Source organism: Elephas maximus, chromosome 17 (genome assembly GCF_024166365.1).
Source record: "Elephas maximus indicus isolate mEleMax1 chromosome 17, mEleMax1 primary haplotype, whole genome shotgun sequence".
In the NCBI taxonomy this organism is placed as follows: domain Eukaryota; kingdom Metazoa; phylum Chordata; class Mammalia; order Proboscidea; family Elephantidae; genus Elephas; species Elephas maximus.
The window spans coordinates 1,639,009-1,662,812 of NC_064835.1; positions in this window are offsets into that span (position 1 = coordinate 1,639,009).

Sequence of the window (23,804 nt, forward strand, 5' to 3'; positions counted from 1 at the left end):
AACGATAATCCTAACCCTAACCAACCCTAACCCTAAAACTAACCCTCACCCCAACCACAAAGCCTAACACAACCGTGACCCTAACCCTAAACGTAACACTAAACTTAACCCTAACCTTAAATCTAACCCTAACCCTAAAACTGAACACAACCCCTGAACGTAACCCTAACCCTGAACATAACCTTAACACTAACCTGAAAACAAGCCCAAACCTTAGCAATAACCCTAACCCTCACCCTATCTTAAACTTCACCCTATCCCTAACCTAAAACTCACCCTGACTTTAACCCTAACCCTCCTCATAAACCTAACCCTCACCTTAACCTTGGCCCACCTGTAACCCGAAACCTAACCCTTACAATAACTCTGACCCTAATCCTCGCCCTAAACCTAATTCTAATTCTAACCCTGACCCTAACCCTAACCTAACCTTAACCCTATCTTTAAGTCTACCATAAACTTAAACCTAACCCTAACCCTTAACCTTAACTCTAACCCTAACCCTAGCCCTAACCCTAACCTTAACGGTGACACTTACCCAGAACCCTCAACTTAACTGTAAATGTAACTCTAACTCTTACCCTAACCCTAAACTTAACCCTAATTATAACCTTAACCTAAACCTAACTGAAACAGTAACCCTTAACCCTAACTCTAATCCTAATCCTTAGCCTAAAACTAACCTTAACCCTAAACCTAACCCTAACCACTGACCCTAACTCTAACCCTAACCCTGAGCCGAACCCTCACCCTTAACCAGAATTTCACCCTAAGCATAACGCCAAGCGTACCCTAACTTCATTCAAACCCGAACCCTAAGCAAAACTAACACTAACACTACACGTAACCCGAACCCTAAACCTAACCCTAACCCTGACTCTGACCTGAACCCAAACCCCTAACCCCAACCCTCTCGCTTAACATAAACTTCTCTGTAACCCTAACCCTAAAACTAAACGTCACACTAAATCTCCCCTAACCCTGACCGTACCATAAACGTAACCCTAACTCTAAACTCAAAACTAACCCTGACCCTAACTCTAACTCTAACCCTAATCCTAACCCTAAAACTTACCCTACACACTCAGCTTAAATGGAAACCTAGCACTAACCCTCATCTTACCATCTAAACCTAACCTCAACCCTTAACCTAACCCTATCTATAACCTTCACCTAGCCCTAAACCTAAACATGACTTAACCCTAACACTAACCCTAACCCTAAATCTAAACCTAACCTTAACCCTAAACTTAATCCTAACCTAAGCTCTAACCCTAACCCCTAACGCTAACCCTAAGCTCAACCCTCACCCTTCAATTAAACTTTACCCCAGCTGTAGCCCTAACCCTAAGCCGAACCCTAAACCTGACCCTAACATTAACCCAAACACCTAACCCTAACCCTAAGCCTAATCCTAAACCTAACCCTAACCTTAACCCAAATGCCTAACCCTAACCCTAACCCTCATCCTTAACCTAAACTTCACCCTAAACCTAAGGCTAACCCTAACCCTGAAAGTAAAGCTAACCCTTAACCATCCCCTAACTCTAGCCCTGACCCTAAACCTAATGCTAACCCTAGCCCTAACAGTAACACCCGAAAACATCAGCTTAATGTAAACTTAACACTAACCCTCCCATGAACCCCTAACCCTAACCCTACCCCGCATCCTACACCTAACCCAGACCTAAACCTAACCCTTGCTCTAACCCTAAATTAACCCTAACCTTAACTCTACCCTAACCCTAACAATAACTCTAAACCTGACCATAACCATAATCCTAAACCCTAGCACTAACTCTAACTCTAAATCTAACCCTAAGCTAGCCCTACCCTTTACCGTAAACCTAGCCTTAACCCTAACCTTACCCCTACCCAAACCCTAACGCTATACCTAACCCGAACACTAACCTTAACCCGACTCTAACCTTAAGCCTAACCCTGACTATTAACTGAAACTTCACCCTAACCCTAAGCCTAACTCTAACTCTAACCCTAACCATAACAATTACCCTAAACCCTCGCCTTAACTGTAAACCTAACCCTAACCCTCACCCTAATCCTTAACCGTATCCCCAACCCTAAACCTAACGCTATCCCCAAACTTATCCCTAACCCTAACCCTAATACGAACAGTAACCCAAATCTAACCCTAACCCTAATATTAAACCTAAACTTAAATCTACCCTAACCATAAACCTAACCCTAACACCCTAAACCTAACGTCTAACACCGTCTATAATCCTAACCCTTACCATAACCCTCACCCTTAACCTAAACTTCACACTAACCCTAAACCTAACCTAACGCTGACCCTAGACATAACGCCTAACCCTAACCGAACCCTAAACCTATCCTTAACACTAACCTGAACACAAACCCAAACCCTAGCCCTCACCATAAAAATAACCCTCACCCTATCCTGAACTTCATCCAAACACTAACCATAACCTTAACCCTAAACCTAGACCTAACCCAAACCCTAACCTTAAACCTAACTCTAAGAATAACGCTAGTCCATCTGTAACCCTAAACCGAACACTTACAATAGCCCTGAACCTAACCCTAAAATAATCCTAATCCTAACCCTAGACCTAATCCTAACCCTACCCCTAACCTTTACCCTAAATAGAACACTAAGTCTAACCCTCAACATGGACCTAAACCTAATTCTTACCCTACACCTAACCCTAATCCTAAACCAAACCCTAACTCTGACTATAACCCTAATCATAACAATTACCCTAAACCCTCACCTTAACTGTAAAACTAACCGTAACCCGCACCCTAAATCCTAACCGTATCCCACAACCCTAACCCTAATGCTATCCCTAACCCTAACCCTAACATTAACCTGAAACCCCTGAGCCCTTATGATAAACCTAACCCTAACACAAACCCTAACCCTAACACCAAAGCCTAGCAAAAACCTTAACACTAACTCTCACCCTAACTCTAACACTAACCCGAAACCGAATCATGAACCTAACCCTAAGCCTAAACCAAACCTAACCATGACCAGAACCGCAAGGCCTAACCGGAACCCTCACCCAAACCCTAACCCTAAACTACACCTCTAACCCCTAACGCCTTATCATAACGATAATCCTAACCCTAACCAACCCTAACCCTAAAACTAACCCTCACCCCAACCACAAAGCCTAACACAACCGTGACCCTAACCCTAAACGTAACACTAAACTTAACCCTAACCTTAAATCTAACCCTAACCCTAAAACTGAACACAACCCCTGAACGTAACCCTAACCCTGAACATAACCTTAACACTAACCTGAAAACAAGCCCAAACCTTAGCCATAACCCTAACCCTCACCCTATCTTAAACTTCACCCTATCCCTAACCTAAAACTCACCCTGACTTTAACCCTAACCCTCCCCATAAACCTAACCCTCACCTTAACCTTGGCCCACCTGTAACCCGAAACCTAACCCTTACAATAACTCTGACCCTAATCCTCGCCCTAAACCTAATTCTAATTCTAACCCTGACCCTAACCCTAACCTAACCTTAACCCTATCTTTAAGCCTACCATAAACTTAAACCTAACCCTAACCCTTAACCTTAACTCTAACCCTAACCCTAGCCCTAACCCTAACCTTAACGGTGACACTTACCCAGAACCCTCACCTTAACTGTAAATGTAACTCTAACTCTTACCCTAACCCTAAACTTAACCCTAATTATAACCTTAACCTAAACCTAACTGAAACAGTAACCCTTAACCCTAACTCTAATCCTAATCCTTAGCCTAAAACTAACCTTAACCCTAAACCTAACCCTAACCACTGACCCTAACTCTAACCCTAACCCTGAGCCGAACCCTCACCCTTAACCAGAATTTCACCCTAAGCATAACGCCAAGCGTACCCTAACTTCATTCAAACCCGAACCCTAAGCAAAACTAACACTAACACTACACGTAACCCGAACCCTAAACCTAACCCTAACCCTGACTCTGACCTGAACCCAAACCCCTAACCCCAACCCTCTCGCTTAACATAAACTTCTCTGTAACCCTAACCCTAAAACTAAACGTCACACTAAATCTCCCCTAACCCTGACCGTACCATAAACGTAACCCTAACTCTAAACTCAAAACTAACCCTGACCCTAACTCTAACTCTAACCCTAATCCTAACCCTAAAACTTACCCTACACACTCAGCTTAAATGGAAACCTAGCACTAACCCTCATCTTACCATCTAAACCTAACCTCAACCCTTAACCTAACCCTATCTATAACCTTCACCTAGCCCTAAACCTAAACATGACTTAACCCTAACACTAACCCTAACCCTAAATCTAAACCTAACCTTAACCCTAAACTTAATCCTAACCTAAGCTCTAACCCTAACCCCTAACGCTAACCCTAAGCTCAACCCTCACCCTTCAATTAAACTTTACCCCAGCTGTAGCCCTAACCCTAAGCCGAACCCTAAACCTGACCCTAACATTAACCCAAACACCTAACCCTAACCCTAAGCCTAATCCTAAACCTAACCCTAACCTTAACCCAAATGCCTAACCCTAACCCTAACCCTCATCCTTAACCTAAACTTCACCCTAAACCTAAGGCTAACCCTAACCCTGAAAGTAAAGCTAACCCTTAACCATCCCCTAACTCTAGCCCTGACCCTAAACCTAATGCTAACCCTAGCCCTAACAGTAACACCCGAAAACATCAGCTTAATGTAAACTTAACACTAACCCTCCCATGAACCCCTAACCCTAACCCTACCCCGCATCCTACACCTAACCCAGACCTAAACCTAACCCTTGCTCTAACCCTAAATTAACCCTAACCTTAACTCTACCCTAACCCTAACAATAACTCTAAACCTGACCATAACCATAATCCTAAACCCTAGCACTAACTCTAACTCTAAATCTAACCCTAAGCTAGCCCTACCCTTTACCGTAAACCTAGCCTTAACCCTAACCTTACCCCTACCCAAACCCTAACGCTATACCTAACCCGAACACTAACCTTAACCCGACTCTAACCTTAAGCCTAACCCTGACTATTAACTGAAACTTCACCCTAACCCTAAGCCTAACTCTAACTCTAACCCTAACCATAACAATTACCCTAAACCCTCGCCTTAACTGTAAACCTAACCCTAACCCTCACCCTAATCCTTAACCGTATCCCCAACCCTAAACCTAACGCTATCCCCAAACTTATCCCTAACCCTAACCCTAATACGAACAGTAACCCAAATCTAACCCTAACCCTAATATTAAACCTAAACTTAAATCTACCCTAACCATAAACCTAACCCTAACACCCTAAACCTAACGTCTAACACCGTCTATAATCCTAACCCTTACCATAACCCTCACCCTTAACCTAAACTTCACACTAACCCTAAACCTAACCTAACGCTGACCCTAGACATAACGCCTAACCCTAACCGAACCCTAAACCTATCCTTAACACTAACCTGAACACAAACCCAAACCCTAGCCCTCACCATAAAAATAACCCTCACCCTATCCTGAACTTCATCCAAACACTAACCATAACCTTAACCCTAAACCTAGACCTAACCCAAACCCTAACCTTAAACCTAACTCTAAGAATAACGCTAGTCCATCTGTAACCCTAAACCGAACACTTACAATAGCCCTGAACCTAACCCTAAAATAATCCTAATCCTAACCCTAGACCTAATCCTAACCCTACCCCTAACCTTTACCCTAAATAGAACACTAAGTCTAACCCTCAACATGGACCTAAACCTAATTCTTACCCTACACCTAACCCTAATCCTAAACCAAACCCTAACTCTGACTATAACCCTAATCATAACAATTACCCTAAACCCTCACCATAACTGTAAAACTAACCGTAACCCTCACCCTAAATCCTAACCGTATCCCACAACCCTAACCCTAATGCTATCCCTAACCCTAACCCTAACATTAACATGAAACCCCTGAGCCCTAATGATAAACCTAACCCTAACACAAACCCTAAACCTAACATCAAAGCCTAGCAAAAACCTTAACCCTAACTCTCACCCTAACTCTAACACTAACCCGAAACTGAATCATGAACCTAACCCGAAGCCTAAACCAAACCTAACCATGACCAGAACCGCAAGGCCTAACCGGAACCCTCACCCAAACCCTAACCCTAAACTACACCTCTAACCCCTAACGCCTTATCATAACGATAATCCTAACCCTAACCAACCCTAACCCTAAAACTAACCCTCACCCCAACCACAAAGCCTAACACAACCGTGACCCTAACCCTAAACGTAACACTAAACTTAACCCTAACCTTAAATCTAACCCTAACCCTAAAACTGAACACAACCCCTGAACGTAACCCTAACCCTGAACATAACTTTAACACTAACCTGAAAACAAGCCCAAACCTTAGCCATAACCCTAACCCTCACCCTATCTTAAACTTCACCCTATCCCTAACCTAAAACTCACCCTGACTTTAACCCTAACCCTCCCCATAAACCTAACCCTCACCTTAACCTTGGCCCAACTGTAACCCGAAACCTAACCCTTACAATAACTCTGACCCTAATCCTCGCCCTAAACCTAATTCTAATTCTAACCCTGACCCTAACCCTAACCTAACCTTAACCCTATCTTTAAGCCTACCATAAACTTAAACCTAACCCTAACCCTTAACCTTAACTCTAACCCTAACCCTAGCCCTAACCCTAACCTTAACGGTGACACTTACCCAGAACCCTCACCTTAACTGTAAATGTAACTCTAACTCTTACCCTAACCCTAAACTTAACCCTAATTATAACCTTAACCTAAACCTAACTGAAACAGTAACCCTTAACCCTAACTCTAATCCTAATCCTTAGCCTAAAACTAACCTTAACCCTAAACCTAACCCTAACCACTGACCCTAACTCTAACCCTAACCCTGAGCCGAACCCTCACCCTTAACCAGAATTTCACCCTAAGCATAACGCTAAGCATACCCTAACTTCATTCAAACCCGAACCCTAAGGAAAACTAACACTAACACTACACGTAACCCTAACCCTAAACCTAACCCTAACCCTGACTCTGACCTGAACCCAAACCCCTAACCCCAACCCTCTCGCTTAACATAAACTTCTCTGTAACCCTAACCCTAAAACTAAACGTCACACTAAATCTCCCCTAACCCTGACCGTACCATAAACGTAACCCTAACTCTAAACTCAAAACTAACCCTGACCCTAACTCTAACTCTAACCCTAATCCTAACCCTAAAACTTACCCTACACACTCAGTTTAAATGGAAACCAGGCACTAACCCTCATCTTACCATCTAAACCTAACCTCAACCCTTAACCTAACCCTATCTATAACCTTCACCTAGCCCTAAACCTAAACATGACTTAACCCTAACACTAACCCTAACCCTAAATCTAAACCTAACCTTAACCCTAAACTTAATCCTAACCTAAGCTCTAACCCTAACCCCTAACGCTAACCCTAAGCTCAACCCTCACCCTTCAATTAAACTTTACCCCAGCTGTAGCCCTAACCCTAAGCCGAACCCTAAACCTGACCCTAACATTAACCCAAACACCTAACCCTAACCCTAAGCCTAATCCTAAACCTAACCCTAACCTTAACCCAAATGCCTAACCCTAACCCTAACCCTCATCCTTAACCTAAACTTCACCCTAAACCTAAGGCTAACCCTAACCCTGAAAGTAAAGCTAACCCTTAACTATCCCCTAACTCTAGCCCTGACCCTAAACCTAATGCTAACCCTAGCCCTAACAGTAACACCCAAAAACATCAGCTTAATGTAAACTTAACACTAACCCTCCCATGAACCCCTAACCCTAACCCTACCCCACATCCTACACCTAACCCAGACCTAAACCTAACCCTTTCTCTAACCCTAAATTAACCCTAACCTTAACTCTACCCTAACCCTAACAATAACTCTAAGCCTGACCATAACCATAATCCTAAACCCTAGCACTAACTCTAACTCTAAATCTAACCCTAAGCTAGCCCTACCCTTTACCGTAAACCTAGCCTTAACCCTAACCTTACCCCTACCCAAACCCTAACGCTATACCTAACCCGAACACTAACCTTAACCCGACTCTAACCTTAAGCCTAACCCTGACTATTAACTGAAACTTCACCCTAACCCTAAGCCTAACTCTAACTCTAACCCTAACCATAACAATTACCCTAAACCCTCGCCTTAACTGTAAACCTAACCCTAACCCTCACCCTAATCCTTAACCGTATCCCCAACCCTAAACCTAACGCTATCCCCAAACTTATCCCTAACCCTAACCCTAATACGAACAGTAACCCAAATCTAACCCTAACCCTAATATTAAACCTAAACTCAAATCTACCCTAACCATAAACCTAACCCTAACACCCTAAACCTAACGTCTAACACCGTCTATAATCCTAACCCTTACCATAACCCTCACCCTTAACCTAAACTTCACACTAACCCTAAACCTAACCTAACGCTGACCCTAGACATAACGCCTAACCCTAACCGAACCCTAAACCTATCCTTAACACTAACCTGAACACAAACCCAAACCCTAGCCCTCACCATAAAAATAACCCTCACCCTATTCTGAACTTCATCCAAACACTAACCATAACCTTAACCCTAAACCTAAAGCTAACCCAAACCCTAACCTTAAACCTATCTCTAAGAATAACGCTAGTCCATCTGTAACCCTAAACCGAACACTTACAATAGCCCTGAACCTAACCCTAAAATAATCCTAATCCTAACCCTAGACCTAATCCTAACCCTACCCCTAACCTTGACCCTAAATAGAACACTAAGTCTAACCCTCAACATGGACCTAAACCTAATTCTTACCCTACACCTAACCCTAATCCTAAACCAAACCCTAACTCTGACTATAACCCTAATCATAACAATTACCCTAAACCCTCACCTTAACTGTAAAACTAACCGTAACCCGCAGCCTAAATCCTAACCGTATCCCACAACCCTAACCCTAATGCTATCCCTAACCCTAACCCTAACATTAACCTGAAACCCCTGAGCCCTAATGATAAACCTAACCCTAACACAAACCCTAACCCTAACACCAAAGCCTAGCAAAAACCTTAACACTAACTCTCACCCTGACTCTAACACTAACCTGAAACCGAATCATGAACCTAACCCTAAGCCTAAACCAAACCTAACCATGACCAGAACCGCAAGGCCTAACCGGAACCCTCACCCAAACCCTAACCCTAAACTACACCTCTAACCCCTAACGCCTTATCATAACGATAATCCTAACCCTAACCAACCCTAACCCTAAAACTAACCCTCACCCCAACCACAAAGCCTAACACAACCGTGACCCTAACCCTAAACGTAACACTAAACTTAACCCTAACCTTAAATCTAACCCTAACCCTAAAACTGAACACAACCCCTGAACGTAACCCTAACCCTGAACATAACCTTAACACTAACCTGAAAACAAGCCCAAACCTTAGCCATAACCCTAACCCTCACCCTATCTTAAACTTCACCCTATCCCTAACCTAAAACTCACCCTGACTTTAACCCTAACCCTCCCCATAAACCTAACCCTCACCTTAACCTTGGCCCACCTGTAACCCGAAACCTAACCCTTACAATAACTCTGACCCTAATCCTCGCCCTAAACCTAATTCTAATTCTAACCCTGACCCTAACCCTAACCTAACCTTAACCCTATCATTAAGCCTACCATAAACCTAACCCTAACCCTAACCCTTAACCTTAACTCTAACCCTAACCCTAGCCCTAACCCTAACCTTAACGGTGACACCCAAAATCCTCACCTTAACTGTAAATGTAACTCTAACTCTTACCCTAACCCTAAACTTAACCCTAATTATAACCTTAACCTAAACCTAACTGAAACAGTAACCCTTAACCCTAACTCTAATCCTTAGCCGAAAACTAACCTTAACCCTAAACCTAACCCTAACCACTGACCCTAACTCTAACCCTAACCCTGAGCCGAACCCTCACCCTTAACCAAAATTTCACCCCAAGCATAACACTAAGCCTACCCTAACTTCATTCAAACCCTAACCCTAAGCAAAACTAACACTAACACTAAACCTAACCCTAACCCTAAACCTAACCCTAACCCTGACTCTAACCTGAACCCAAACCCCTAACCCTAACCCTCTCGCAGAACATAAATTCACTGTAACCCTAAACACTAAATCTCCCCAACCCTGACCCTAACCATAAACATAATCCCAACACTAAACTTAAACCTAACCCTGACTCTAACTCTAACTTTAACCCTAAAACTTACCCTACACACTCAGTTTGAATGGAAACCTAGCACTATCCCTCACCCTAACATCTAAACCTAACCCCAACCCTGAACCCAACCCTATCTCTAACTAAAAACTAGTCCTAAACCTAACTATGACTTAACCCTAACACTTACCCTAACTCTAAATCTGACCTTAAGCCTAAACTTAATCCTAACCTTAAGCCTAACCCTAACCCCAACACTAACCCTAAGCTCAACACTCACCCTTAACTTAAACTTCACCCTAACCCTAACCCTAAACCAAACACTAACCCTAACCCTAAACCTAACCTTAAACCTGACCCTAACATTAACCCAAACACTTAACGCTAAACCTAACACTAAGCCTAACCCTAAACGTAACCCTACCCTTAACCTAAACACCAAAGCCTAATCCTAACCCTCATCCTTAACCTAAACTTCACCCTAAACCTAAGCCTAACCCTAACCCTAAAATTACACCTAACCCTAAACTATCCTCTAACTCTCGCCCTAACCCTAAACCTAACCCTAACCCTAACTCTAACCCTAACCCTGATAAACCCTGGTAGTAACACCCTAAAACATCAGCTTAACTGTAAATGTAACACTAAGCCTCACACGAACCCCTAACCCTTTCCCTAACCCTATCACTCATCCTAACCCTAACCCTGACCTAAACTTAATCCTTACCCTAACCCTAAACTTAACGCTAACCTTAACTCTACCCTAAACCTAACAATAACTCTAAACCGGACCCTAACCCTAACCCTAAACCCTAGATCTAACTCGAACTCTAAACCTAACCCTAACCCTAACCTGGCCCCACCCTTTACAGTAAAGCTAGCCTTAACCCTAACCTTACCCCTATCCTAACCCTAAACCTAACCCTTACAATATCAATAACCCCTAGCAGGGTCCTGTCTAGTCTCTCCCACCTCATCACTCCTTACAAAGAGCCCTGCTTTGTCTCTCCCACATCCTCACTCCCTAAGCAGGGCTCTGCCTGTCCTCTCCCACCTCCTCACTCTCTATGCAGGACTCTGCCTTGTTCTCCCACCTCTTCACTCCCTACACAGGGCCCTGGCTAGTGTCTCCCATCTTCTCACTCCATACACAGCTTTCTGCCTCTTCTTTCCCACTTCCTCACTTCCTACACGGGGCCCTGCCTGGTCTCTCCCACCTCCTCACTCCCTACACCAGTCCCTGCCTGATCTCTCCTACCTCCTCACTCCCTGCACAGGGCCCTGCCTGGTCTCTCCCACATCCTTACTCCATACAAAGGGACTTGCCTGATCTCTGGCCTCCTCACTCCCTGCACAGAGCCCTGCCTGGTCTCTCCCAGCTCCTCACTCCCTATTCAGGTCTCTGAATGGTTCTCCCACCTCTTCCCTCCCTACACAGGGCCCTGCCTGCTGTCTTCCATCTTCTCACTCCCTACACAAGTTTCTGCCTATTCTCTCTCACCCCCTCACTTGCTAAACACAGTCCTGCCTGTTCTTTCCCACCTCCTGACTCAGTACACAGGTCTCTGCCTGGTCTCTTCCAACTCCTCACTCCCTAGACAGGGCCCTGCCTGGTCTCTGCCACCTCCTCACTCCCTACACAGGGCCCTGCCTGGTATCTCCCACCTCCTCACTCCCTACACAGGGCTCTGTCTTTTCTCTCCCACCTCCTCAGTCCCTACACAGGTATCTGGGTGGTCTCTCCCACCTCCTCACTCCCTTTACAGGGCCCTGATGATCTCTCCCACCTCCTCACTCCCTAAACAGGACCCTGCCTGGTCTCTCCACCTCCTTACTCCCTACACAGGGCTCTGGCTAGTCTCTCCTACATCCTCACTCTTTATACAGCATCCTACCTGGTCTCTCTCACCTCCTCACTCCCTATGCAGGTCTCTGCCTGGTCTCTCCCACCTCCTCACTCCCTACACAGGGCCCTGCCTGGTCTCTCCTAACGCCTAACTCCCTACACAGGTCCCTGACTGGCCTCTCTCACCTCCTCACTCCCTATACAGGGCCCTGCCTGGCCTCTCCCACATCCTCAATTCACACAGGGCCCTGCCTCCTCTCTCTCACATCCTGACTGCACACACAGGGCCCTAACTGGTCCCTCCCACCTTCTCCATCCCTACACAGGTCTCTGCATGGTTCTCCCACCTCCCCATTCCCTACAAGGGTCTCTGCCTGTTCTCTCCCACCTCTTCAATCCCTAGACAGGGCCCTGCCTCTTCTCTCCCACTTCCTCACTCCCTACTCAGGGCCCTGCCTGGTATTTCTAACCTCCTCAGGCCATACACAGGGCACTGCCTGGTCTCTCCCAAATCCTCACTCCCTACACAGGACTCTGCCTGGTCTCTCCCAACACCTCACTCCTTACAAAGGGCCCTGCCTGGAATCTCCCACCTCCTCACACCCTACCCAGGGTCCTGCCTAGTCAATCCCACCTCCTCACTCCCTACGCAGGGCTCTGCCTGTCCTCTCTCACCTTCTCACTCCCTATGCAGGACTCTGCCTGGTTCGCCACCTCTTCGCTCCCTACACAGGGCCTTGCCTGGTCTCTCCTACCTCCTCACTCCCTACACAGTTCTCTGCCTGTTCCCTCCCATTCCTCAATCCCTACACAGGTCTCTGGGTGGTCTTTCCCACCTCCTTACTACATACACAGGTGTTAGCCTGTTTTCTCCCTCCTCCTCACTCCCTACACAGGGCCCTGATGTTCTCTCGCACCTGCTCACTCCCTAAACAAGCCACTGCCTGGTCTCTCCACCTCCTTACTCCCTCCACAGGGCCCTGCCTGGTCTCTCCCACCTCCTCACTCCCTACACAGGGCCATGCCTGGCCTCTCCCACCTCCTCACTCCCTACACAGGGCTCTGCCTGGTCTCTATCACCCCCTCACTCCCTACACAGGGTCCTGCCTTACCTCTCCCACCTCCTCAGTCCCTGCACTGTGTTTCTGGCTGTTATCTCCCTTCTTCTCACTCCCTACACAGGGCTGTGCTTGTTCTCTCCCATCTCCTCACTCCCTATACAGGGCCCTGCCTGGTGTATCCCATCTGCTCACTCCCTGCACAGGGCCCTGATGATCTCTCCTACATCCTCACTCCCTACACAGGGCCCTGCCTGGCATCTCCACCTCCTTACTCCCTACACACAGACCTGCCTGGTCTCTCCCACATCCTCACTCTGTACACAGGGTCCAACCTGGTCTCTCCCACCTCCTCACTCCCTACACAGGGCCCTGCCTGGTCTCTCCTAACACCTCACTTCCTACACAGGGCTCTGCCTGATCTCTCCCACTTCCTGACTCCCTACTCAGGTATCTGGGTGGTCTCTCCCAACTCCTCACTGTGTATGCAGGGCCTTACCTGTTCTCTATCACCTCCTCACTCCCTACACAGGGCCCTGATGGTCTCTCCCACCTCCTCACTCCCTACACAGGGTCCTGCCTAGTCTCTCCCACTTCCTCAATCCCTACACAGGTCCCTGACTGGTATCTCCACCACCTTACTTCCTCCACACAGCCTTGCCTGTTCTCTTCCACATCCTCACTCTGTACACAGGGTCCTACCTGGTCTCTCTCACCTCATCACTCCCTACACAGGGCCCTGCCTGGTCTCTCCTAACACCTCACTCCCTACACAGGGCTCTGCCTGGCCTCTCCCACCTCCTCACTCCCTACACAGGGCCCGGCCTGGTCTCTCCTTCTTCTCAATCCCTACACAGGTCTCTGCCTCTTCTCTCCAAGATACTCACTCCCTACACTGGGCCCTGCCAGGTCTCTCCCACCTCCTCAGTCCCTTCACAGGTCTTTGCCTGGTCTCTCCCACATCTCTGCCTCTTCTCTCCTGCATCCTCACTCCCAACATAGGGCCCTGCCTGGTCTCTCCCACCTTCTCACTCCCTACACAGGACGCTGCCTGGCCTCTCCCACCTCCTCAGGACCTACACAGGTCCCTGCCTGGTCTCTTCCAGCTCCTCACTCCCTACACAGGTGTCTGCCTGGATTCTCCCACCTCCTCACTCCTTACACAGGGCCCTGCCTGGTATGTCCCTCCTCCTCACTCCCTACAGAGGGCCCTGCCTGGTGTCTCCCTTCTGCTTACTCCCTACATATGTCTCTGTCTGTTCTCTCCCACCTCCTCACTCTCTACACAGGGCCCTGCCTGATCTCTGGCACATTCTCACTCCCTACACAGGACCTGTGTGGTCTCTCCCAACACCTCACTCCCTCCACAGGGCCCTGCCTGGATGCTCCCTCCCCCTCACACCCTGCACAGGGTCCTGCTTGGTCTCTCCCACCTCATCACTCCTTACACAGGGCCTGCCTGGTCTCTCCCATATCCTCACTCCCTATACTTGGCTCTGCCTGGTCTCTCCCATCTCCTCACTCCCTAAGCAGGACTCTGCCTGGGTCTCCCTCTTCTTCACTCCCTACACAGGGCCCTGTCTGCTGTCTCCCATCTTCTCTATGCACAGAGCCCTGCCTGGTCTGTCCCACCTCCTCACTCCCTACACTCTTCTCTGCCTGTTCTCTCCCACCTCCTAACTCCCTGCACAGGGCCCTGCCTGGTCTCTCCCATATCCTTACTCCATACAGGGACATGCCTGATCTCTGGCCAACTCACTCCCTACAGAGGGCCCTTCCTGGTCTCTCCCATCTCCTCACTCCCTATGCAGGTCTCTGAATGGTTCTCCCACCTCTTCACTCCCTACACAGGGCCCTGCCTGCTGTCTACCATCTTCTCAATCCCTACACAGGTTTCTGCCTATTCTCTCCCACCTCCTCACTCCCTACACAGGTCTCTGCCTGGCCTCTCCCACTTCCTCACTCCCTACACAGGTCTCTGCCTGGCCTCTCCCACTTCATCACTCCTTACACAGGGCCCTGCTTCCTCTCTCCCACCTCATCACTCCTTACACAGGGCCCTGCCTGGTCTCTCTCACCTCCTCACTCCCTATGCAGGTCTCTGCCTGGTCTCTCCTAAGGCCTAACTCCCTACTCAGGTCCCTGCCTGACCTCTCCCACCTCCTCACTCCCTAGACATGGCCGTGCCTGGTTGCTCCCAGCTCCTCACTCCCTACTCAGGGCCCCGCCTTTTCTCTCCCACCTCCTCCATCCCTGTAAAGGTCTCTGCCTGGTCTGTCCCACCTCCTTACTCCCTACAGAGTTCTCTGCCTGTTCTCTTCCACATCCTCACTCCTTACACAGGGCCCTTCCTGGTCCCTCCCACCTCCTCACTTCCTACACCTGTCCCTGCCTGGTCTCTTCCATCTCCTCTCTCCCTACTCAGGGCCCTGCCTGGTCTCACCCACCTCCTCACTCCCTACAAAGGTCTCTGTCTGGTCTCTCAGCTCTTCACTCCCTACACAGGTTTCTGTCTCTTTTGTCCCACCATCTTACTCCCTATACAGTGCCCTGCCTGGTCTCTCACTCTCTATACAGGGCCCTGCATGGTCTCTCCCACCTCCTGACTCCCTTCACAGCGCCCAGCCTAGTCCCTCCCACCTCCTCACTCCCTACACAGGTTAGGGTTTAGGGTTTAGTTTAGTGTTAGGGTTATGGTTCGGGATTGGGTTTAGGGGTTAAGGTTAGGTTTTAGGGTTTAGTGTTCGAGTTTAGGGTCAGGGTCAGTTTTTAGTGTCAGGGTCAGGGTTTATGGTCAGGGTCAGGGTTAGGGGTTAGGGTCAGGGTTAGGTTTAGGGTTTGTTTTTATGGTTAGGGTTTAGGGTTTAGGATTAGGGTTGGGGTAAGGTTAGGGCTAGGGGTTAGGGCTAGGGGTTAGGGTTTAGTGTTTAGTGATAGAGTTTAGGGTCAGGGTCAGAGTCAGTGTTTAGTGTCAGGGTCAGAGTTTAGGGTCAGGGTTAGGGTCATGGTCAGGGTTAGGGTCATGGTCAGGGTTTAGGGTCATTGTCACGGTTTAGGGTCAGGGTCTGGGTCAGGGTTAGGGGTTAGAGTCAGGGTTAGGTTTAGGGTTTGGGTTTAGGGTTAGGATTTAGGGTTTAGGGTTAGGGCTAGGGTTAGTTTTAGAGGTTAGAGGTTAGGGTTAGGGTTAGGGCTAGGGCTAGGGCTTGGTGTTAGGGCTAGGTCTAGGGCTAGGGTTTTAGGGCTAGAGTTTAGGGTTAGGGTTAGGGTTTTGGGTTAGGCTGATGGTTAGAGTTTAGGGTTAGGGTTTATGGTTAGTGTTAGGGTTAGTGTTAGGGTTTAGGGTTAGGGTTAGGTTTTAGGGTTAGCAGTTAGTGTTAGGGTTAGTGTTCAGGGTTAGGGTTAGTTTTTAGGGTTTGGGTTTAGGGTTAGCGGTTAGTGTTAGGGTTAGTGTTCAGGGTTAGGGTTAATGTTTAGGGTTAGGTTTTAGGGTTCGAGTTAGTGTTAGGGTTAGGGCTAGGGCTAGGGCTAGGACTTGGGCTAGGGCCTAGGGCTAGGGCTAGTGATATGGTTTGGGTTTAGGGTTCGGGTTTGGGTTCACGTTAGGCTTCGGTTTAGGCTTCGGGTTAGGATTTGGGTTAGGGTTTGGGTAAGGGTTATTGTTAGGTTCAGGGCTATTGTAAGGGTTAGGTTTAGGGTTACAGGTGGACTAGCGTTATGATTAGAGTTAAGTTTAAGTTTAGGGTTTGGGTTAGGTTTAGATTTAGGGTTAGGGTTTGGATGAAGTTTACGATATGGTGAGTGTTATTTTTAAGGTTAGGGCTAGAGTATGGGTTCGTGTTCAGGTTAGTGTTAAGGTTAGCTTTAGCGTTTGGATTAGGGTTAGGGGTTATGTTTGGGGGTAGGGTTATGTTTAGATTTAGGGTTAGTGTGAAGTTTAGGTTAAGGGTGAGGGTTACGGTTAGGGTTAGGGTAAGGGTGAGGGTTAGGGTCAGAGTTATTGTAAGGGTTAGGTTTAGGGTACTACAGGTGGGCCAAGGTTAAGTTTAGGGTTTGATTTAGGGGTAAGGTTAGGGTTAAAGTTAGGGTGAGCTTTAGCTTAGGGATAGGGTGAAGTTTAAGATAGGCTGAGGGTTAGTGTTAGGGTTATGGCTAAGGTTTGAGTTTGGTTTCAGGTTAGTGTTAAGGTTATGTTTAGGGTTAGGGTTAAGTTTACGGGTTCTTTTTAGTTTTAGGGTTAGGGTTAAATTTTAGGTTAGGGTTAAGTTTAGTGTTATGGTTAGGATTAGGGTCACGGTTTGTGTTAGGCTTTGTCGTTTGGGTGAGGGTTAGGTTTAGGGTTCGGGTTGGGTAGGGTTAGGATTATGGTTATGGTAAGGTGTTAAGGGTTAGAGTTTTAGTTTAGGGTTAGGGTTTGGGTGAGGGTTCCGGTTAGTCATTGTGGTTCTGGTCATGGTTAGGTTTGGTTTAGGGTTAGGGTTAGGTTTATTATTAGGTTTCGGGTTAATGTTAGAGTTAGAGTTAGGGTGAGACTTAGGGTTAAGGTTTGGGTTAGGCTTTGGTGTTAGGGGTTAGGGTTTGGGTTAGGGGTTAGGGTTATCGTTAGGGCTTAGGGGTTCAGGTTAGTGTTAGGGTTAGGAATAGCATTAGGGTTAGGGTTGGGGGATACGGTTAGGGGTTAGGGTGAGGGTTGCGGTTAGTTTTACAGTTAAGGTGAGGGTTTAGGGTAAGTGTTATTTTTAGGGTTAGAGTTAGGGTTAGGTTCAGGGTTAGGGTTAGGTGTAGGGTAAGATTTCGGTTTAGGTTCAGGTTTAGAATTAGAGTTAGTGTTCTATTTAGGATCAAGCTTAGAGTTAGGGTTAGGGTTAGGATTAGGGTTAGGTCTAGGGTTAGGTTCAGGGCTAATGTAAGGCTTAGTTTTAGGGTTACAGGTGGAGTCGTGTTATGGTTAGAGTTTGGTTTAAGGTTAGGGTTTGGGTTAGGTTTAGGTTGAGGGTGAAGGTTAGGGTTAGTGTTGGATGAACCTTAGGACGGGGTGAGGGTTATTCTTATGATTAGGGCTGAAGTTTGATTTTGTGTTCAGGTTAGTGTTAAGGTTAGTTTTAGGGTTCGGGTTAGTGTTAGGAGTTACGTTTAGGGTTAGTGTTAGGTTTAGGTTCAGGGTTAGAGTGATGTTTAGGTTCATAGTGGGGGTCAAGGTAAGGGTTAGGATTACGGTGAGGATTATGCTTAGTGTTAGAGTTTACGTTTAGGGTGTTAGGGTTAGGTTTATGGTTAGGGTAGGGTTAATGTAAGGGTTAGTATTAGATTAGTGTTACTGTTCGTGTTTGGGTTAGGGTTAGGGATAAGTTTAGGGGTAGCGGCAGGTTTAGGGTTGGGGATTCGGTTAGGGGTTCGGGTGAGGTTTAGTGTTAGGTTTACAGTTAAGGTGAGGGTTTAGGGTAAGTGTTATGGTTAGGGTTAGAGTTAGAGTTAGGGTTAGGGTGAATTTTCAGTTAATAGTGAGGGTTAGGGTAAGGGTTAGGGTTAAGTTTAGAGTTAGGATTAAGATTAGTGTTAGGGTTAGCTTTAGGGTTAGGGTTAGGATAGGGGTAAGGTTAGGGTTAAGGCTAGGTTTACGGTCAAGGGTACATCTAGGTTAGGGTTAGGATTAGGTGTAGAGTTAGAGTTAGTGCTAGGGTTTAGGGGTAGGGTTCGGGTCAGGTTTAGAGTTATTGTTAGTGTTAGGGTTAGGGTAGAGTTAAGGTTAGGGTTAAGTTTAGGGTTAGGGTAAGGGTTATGTTTAGGTCAGGGTTAGGGATAGGGTTAGGTTTAGGGAAAGGGTTAGGGTTCGTGTGAGGGTTAGTGTTAGATTTACAGTTAAGCTGATGTTTTACAGTGTTACAGTTAGGGTCAGGGTTAGAGTTAGAGTTAGGGTTAGGGCTAGACTGAGGGGATAGTTTAGGGTTAGGTTTAATTTTAGGGTTATGCTTATGTATAGGGTGAAAGTTAAGTTAAGATTAGCGTTAGGGTAAATATTAGAGTTAGGTGTTTGGGTTAAGGTTAGGATCAGGTTAGGGTTAGGTTTAGGGTTAGTGTTAGTGTCAGGGTTAGGTTTTGGTGTTTGGGTTAATGTTAGGGTTAGCTTTAGGGTTAGGGTTTAGTTTAAGGTTAGGGTCAGGGTGAAGTTTAAGTTAAGGGTGAGGGTTGAGCTTAGGGTTAGTGTTAGGGGTTAGGGTTAGGGTTAGGGTTAAGGTTAGGATTAGGATTAGTGTTAAGATTAGTTTTAGGGTTAGGGTAAGTGTTACGGTTAAGTCATGGTTAGGTTTAGGGCTAGGTAAAGGTTAGAGATAAGATTAGGTTAAGGGTAGGGTTTAGGTTTAGATGTTAGTGTGAGGGTTAGTGCTAGGTTTCCATTTAAGCTGAGTGTGTAGGGTAAGTTTTAGGGTTAGGATTAGGGTTAGAGATAGATTTAGGGTCAGGGTTAGGATTATGTTTAAGGTTAGGGTTAGGTATATGGTTAGGATTAGGGTTAGGGTCAGGGTTGGGGAGATTTAGTATTATGTTTAGTTTTAGGGCTCGGGTTAGGGTGAAGTTTATGCCAAGCGTGAGGGTTAGGGTTAGGGTTAGGGGTAAGGGTTCAGGTTAGGGTCAGGGCTAGGGTTTGCGTTAGGTTTAGGGTTAGCTTTAGTTTTGGTTAGGGTTAGGATCTGAATGAAGTTAGGGTAGGTTTAGGGTTATGGGTAGGGTGAAATTTTGGTTAGAGTTATTGTTCGGGGTTAGGGTTAGGTTTGAGTTTATCGTAGGGTTAAAGTTAGGGTTAAGGTTAGGTTAGGGTTATGGTCAGGGTTAGGATTAGGTTTAGGGTGAGGGTTAGGGTCCGAGTTATTGTAAGGGTTAGTTTTAGGGTTACAGGTGGGCCAAGGTTAAGGTTAGGGTTAGGTTTAGGGGTAGGGATAGGTTTAGAATTAGGTTAACATAAACTTCACCCTAACCCTAGCCCTAAAACTAAACATAATTAGAATTAGGGTGAGCTTTAGGTTAGGGATAGGGTGAAGTTTAAGTTAGGGTGAGGGTTAGGGTTAGGGTTATGGCTAAGGTTTGGGTTAGTTTTCAGGTTCGTGTTAAGGTTGTGTTTCGTGTTAGGGTTAAGTTTACGGGTTCTGTTTAGTTTTAGGGTTAGGGTTATGTTTAAGGTTAGGGTTAAGTTTAGTGTTACAGTTAGGGTTAGGGTTACGTTTTGTGTTAGGCGTTGTGGTTGGGGTGAGGTTTAGGTTTAGGGTTAGGGTTGGGTAGGGTTAGGATTATGGTTACGGTAAGGTGTTAGGTGTTAAAGGTGTAGTTTAGGGTTAGGGTTTGGGTGAGGGTTCCGGTTAGACATTGTGGTTCTGGTCATGGTTAGGATTGGTTTAGGGTTAGGGTTAGGTTTATGATTAGGTTTCGGGTTAGTGTTAGAGTTAGAGTTAGGGTGAGAGCTACCTTTAAGGTTAGGGTTCGGTTTTGGTGTTATGGGTTAGGTTTGGGGTTAGGGTTAGGGTTATCATTAGGGCTTAGGTGTTCAGGTTAGTGTTAGGGTTAGGGATAGCATTAGGGTAAGGGTTGTGGGATACCGTTAGGGGTTAGAGTGAGTGTTACGGTTAGTTTTACATTTAAGGCGAGGGTTTAGGATAAGTGTCCCGATTATCGTTAGACATAGAGTTAGGGGTAGGTTTACGTTTAGGGTTAGGTGTAGGGTAAGATTTAGCTTTAGTTTCAGGTTTAGGGGTAGAGTTAGTGTTCTATTTAGGGTCAAGGTTAGAGTTCGGGTTAGGGTTAGGATTAGGTCTAGGGTTAGGATTAGGTTTAGGGTTAGGTTGAGGGGTATTTTAAGGGTTAGGTTTAGGGTTACAGGTGGACTAGCATTATGGTTAGAGTTAGATTTAATGTTAGGGGTTGGGTTAGGTTTAGGTTTAGGTTTAGGACTAAGGTTAGCGTTAGGGTTTGGATGAAGTTTAGGATAGGGTGAGGGTTATTTTTAGGGTTAGGGCTAGACTTTGGGTTTGTGTTCATGTTAGTGCTAAGGTTAGGTTTAGGGTTCAGGTTAGGGTTAGTGGTTATGTTCAGATTAGGTTTAGGTTTAGGGTTAGTGTGAAGTTTAGGTTAAGGGTGAGGGTTAGGATAAGGGTTTGCATTAGGGTTTGGATTCTAGTTAGTGTTAGAGTTTAGGTTTAGGGTGTTAGGGTTAGGTTTATGGTTAGGGAAGGGTTAAGTTTAGGGTTAATGTTAGGGTTAGCATTAGATTAGGGTTACTGTTCGTCTTCGGGTTAGGGTTAGGGATAATGTGAGGGATAGATAGCATTAGGTTTAGGGTTGGGGATACGGTTAAGGGTTAGGTTTAGGTTTACATTGAAGGTGAAGGTTTAGGGTAATTGTTATGGTTAGGGTTAGAGTTAGAGTTAGGCTTATGGTTAGGGTGAAGTTTCAGTTAATAGTCAGGGTTAGGGTTAAGGTTAGAGTTATGCTTAAGGTTAGTGTCAGGGTTAGGTTTAAGGTAGGGGTAAGGTTAGGGTTTAGGCTAGGTTTACGGTAAAGGGTAGGGCTAGGTTAGGCTTAGGGTTAGGTTTAGAGTTAGAGTTAGTGCTAGGGTTTAGGCTTAGGGTTAGGGTCAGGTTTAGAGTTATTGTGAGGGTTAGGGTTAAGTTCGAGTTAAGGTTAGTGTTAAGTTTAGGGTTAGGGTAAGGGTTAGGATTAGGTCAAGGTTAAGGTTAGGATTAGGGATAGGGGTAGGATTAGGGAAAGGGTTAGCGATTCATGTGATGGTTAGTGTTAGGTTTACAGTTTAGCTGATGTTTTAGAGTGTTATGGTTAGGGGTATGGTTAGAGTTAGGGTTAGGGTTAGGATTAGGGTTAGGGCTAGACTGAGGGGATAGTTTAGGGTTAGGTTTAGTTTCAGGTTAGGCTTAGGCTTACGTTTAGGGTGAAGCATACGTTAAGGATGAGGGTTAGGACTAGTGTTAGCGTTACGTGTTTGCGTTAAGGTTAGGGTTAGATTTAGGGTTAGTATTAGGGTCAGGTTTACGTGTTTGGGTTAATGCTAGGTTCAGGTTTAGGCTTAGGTTTAGGGTTAGGGTTAGGGTTCAGTTTAGGGTTAGTGTTAGGGTGCATTTAAAGTTAAGGGCGAGTGTTGAGCTCAGGTTAGCGTTAGGTGTTAGGGTTAGGGTTAAGGTTAGGATTAGGTTTAGGGTTAAGTTTAGGTTTATGCTTAGGTTTAGAGTACATGTTAGGGTTAAGTCATTGTTAGGTTTAGGGCTAGGTTAAGGTTAGAGATAGGGTTAGGTTAAGGGTTGGGGTTAGGTTTAGATGTTAGGGTGAGGGTTAGTTCTAGGTTTCCATTTAAGCTGAGTGTGTAGGGTAAGTTTTAGGGTTAGGATTAGGGTTAGGGTTAGAGTTAGGTTCAGGTTTGGGTTAGGTTTATGGTTAGGATTAGGGTTAGGGTCCGGGTTAGGCGGAGATTTAGTGTTATATTTAGTTTTAGGGTTAGAGTTAGGGTGAAGTTTATGTTAAGCGTGAGGGTTAGGGTTAGGGGTTAGGGTTCAGGTTATGGTCTGGGTTAGGGTTAGGTTTACATTTAGGGTTAGGTTTAAGTTTAGTTTTATTTTTGGTTAAGGTTAGGGTTTGAATGAAGTTAGGGGAGGTTTAGGGTCATGGTTAGGGTGAATTTTGGTTAAGAGTGAGGGTTCGGTTTAGGGTTAGGGTTAGGTTTACGTTTAAGGGTAGGCTTAGGCTAAGGATTAGGGTTAGAGTTAGGGTTAGGGGTTAGTGTTTCAGTTTGGTTTACGGTAGAGTTATATTTAGGGTTAAGTTTAGGGTTAGGGTAAGAGTTAGAGTTACGTTTACAGTTAAGATGAGGGTTTTGGGTAAGTGTTAGTGTTAGGGTTAGGCTTAGTGCTAGGGTTAGGGTTAGAGTTAGGGTTAGGAGTTAGGGTTTGGTTTAAGATTATGGTAGGGTTAAGGTTAGGTTAGGGTTAGGATTAGCATTAGGTTTAGGGCGAAGGATAGGGTCAGAGTTATTGTAAGGGTTTGGATGAGGGTTACAGGTTGGCCAAGGTTAAGGTTAGGGTTAGGTTTAGGGTTAAAGTTAGGGTTAGCTTTAGGATAGAGATAGGGTGAAGTTTAAGATAGGGTGCGGGTTAGGTTTAGGGTTATGGCTAAGGTTTGCGTTAGTTTTCAGGTTATTGTTAAGGTTATGTTTAGGGTTAGGGTTAAGTTTACGGGTTCTGTTTAGTTTTAGGGTCAGGTTTAGATTTTAGGTTAGGGTTATTTACAGTGTTACTGTTAGGGTTAGGGTTATGGTTTGTGTCAGGCGTTGTGGTTGGGATGAGGGTTAGGTTTAGGGTTAGGTTTGGTTAGGGTTAGGATTATGGTTATGGTAATGTGTTAGGAGTTAGTGGTGTAGTTTAGGGTTAGGGTTTGGGTGAGGGTTTTGGTTAGGCATTGTGGTTCTGGTCATGGTTAGGTTTGGCTTAGGGTTAGGGTTAGATTTATGATTAGGTTTTGGGTTAGTGTTAGAGTTAGGGTGAGAGTTAGGGTTAAGGTTTGGGTTATGCTTTGGTGTTATGCGTTAGGGTTTGATTTCAGGTTCGGGTTATCCTTAGGGCTTAAAGGTTC